General features: G+C 32.5%; 1 long non-coding RNA gene across 1 annotated transcript; it reads right to left on the bottom strand.

Moving 5' to 3' along the window:
- Positions 1-261: 261 nt before the first annotated feature.
- On the bottom strand, positions 262-1,641 carry LOC128196581 (uncharacterized). The gene is made up of 2 exons (XR_008249029.1): positions 1,105-1,641; positions 262-448 (listed from the first exon to the last, which is right to left on the bottom strand). It is a non-coding gene; the product is annotated as an uncharacterized LOC128196581 (long non-coding RNA).
- Between the last annotated feature and the right edge of the window lie 424 nt (positions 1,642-2,065).

The raw sequence follows: 2,065 nt of genomic DNA, 5'->3' as shown, positions 1-2,065 counted from the left end.
ATTTTCTCTTCTGACGGGGATAAAAAGAAAGAAACAGGAATGGTACGATGTGCTCACAGATGGGGACTATGACCGTTTAAATAACTTCTGACGGTTAATATTCATTAATTTCAATAATTATAATTTGACCTCTTCAACAAATTAAAATTATTGATGGTCTCTACACAATATACATTTCATGACAAATATACCTTTAGTCATATTTATCTTAATTATATCACTTTATAAAATTGGCTAATAAAATATAATGACCCTAACACATTTAATAATTGTTATATATATATATATATATAGTGGCATATCCGTAATAAGATCACCATTGACAACTTGCAGAAAATCAACAGAGTTCACAGGCAAGGGAGGGAGGGATATTCCACCAAAATGTCTTTAGTAGTTAGGTGATGAGAAATAGTTCGAATTGCAGTTGCTGTACAGGAACTGAAGCAACCTGGACAATTGTTAAAGAAAAAAATCATCACATGTGTCTATGTATTATCAATCTTTTAAGAAAAAACTACATAAGATCATTTTCTTAACAAGCAATCACAAAAGAAGAAAATAAAAAGCAAAAATTAATCAAACTTCTTCCACAAGTTAAAATCAACTTGTGCACCTCAGCTTTTGAAGAAGATAAGAGAGCTTCAATAAAAATTAAAGTGCATAGGTTACTTTGAACTTATTAAAGAAGTGTAAGACCCCATTTAAATAAGCTTCTTAATAAGCACTAATAAGAGAATATAATAAGAAGGTAAAACAAATTAAGGCAGCATCTCCGAAGAATCAAAATTGACTTATACTTAAGCTAATTTATCAAAAACTCTTCCATTTCACTTCTTCGAAGATGACGATTTTAATTTGCACAAAAAATTAATTCATTATATCTTTTGTTTTCTTCTAACGTAGGTGATTAATGACAAATTTCCCCAAAAAACAGTCTACCCATTTTACTATCTCAAATTTTCCCTCTATAACTATTTAAAAGTTCATCCAAACAAAACGTAAGACCTAGGCACCCTTATGCTTATGCTTACGGTCACTATCAAGATACATAGCGACAATGAATCATGTTTGGTAAATGAAAGGTAATACCAAAAAACCGATTACCTCAACATGGAGGCGATAAGCATAAGCCCCTGAAATCCAAGCCCCGACACGAAGAGCAGTTTCTTCGCCTTCAACCACCTCCAGTTAAATTTCCTCACCAATTTCACTATTTACCCTTTCCAATGACGTCTAAGAACGTAAGAGATAACGAGGCGATTTGCCACCAGAAACAATGAGTTTGGAAGCTCCTACAGTCAGAAATAAGCACTTTTTATATAACATAGTAGCGTCGAAAATTGTTTGGTAATAAGCATTTCCGTTTGGAAACCTAGGAAATGAGGGGAAAGAACTTCTTGGAGACGCCACCGCCGAGAACCACTTGAAAATCCATGGCCACAACAAAACTCAAAGCCAGATAGGGTTTTGGGGTTTTCGGAGGGCTCTGTTTCAATTTTCCTAATCAAATTTCGGATTCTACAAATGTTTATTCATTCATTCGCAAAACCCAAACCCAAATCCAAACATGCCTTTAACTGCAAAACACAAACCCCAATAATTCATACCTGTTCTAGGATTATTAGGTATAAAAAAAAAAAGACTTTCTATAGCTGTTTTGATGGTAATCGGTATAAAAATATTTGTATTTTATCACTGCACCACATTTTATATCTATTTTCATTGTAACCGGCATAGAAAAATTTCTTATATTTACAAAATTTCTACCGTGTCACTTTCTATACCCGATGGATTTTAACAAGTATAAAAAATAGCTATAAAAAGTATATTTTTCCCTAGTGGTAAGAGACATTGTGTCGACCTATTTTCTTTGTTAAAGCAGCTGAATACTTACTCCATGTATTATATGTATTGAGTGTTTCACTCAATCTCTCTTTAGACACTTTAGACACAATAACGTTTAGTCATGCGTTTGGGTGTTTAAATCTAAATGTTTTTCTATTTTCTAAGACCTAAGTGTTTACCTAGGATTTTTCTATGTTGAGTATTTTGGATTATAAGTTTT

Source organism: Vigna angularis, chromosome 5, assembly GCF_016808095.1.
Source record: "Vigna angularis cultivar LongXiaoDou No.4 chromosome 5, ASM1680809v1, whole genome shotgun sequence".
Taxonomy (NCBI): domain Eukaryota; kingdom Viridiplantae; phylum Streptophyta; class Magnoliopsida; order Fabales; family Fabaceae; genus Vigna; species Vigna angularis.
Note: the sequence above shows the minus strand (reverse complement) of the source record. Positions and strands in the feature narration are given on the sequence as shown.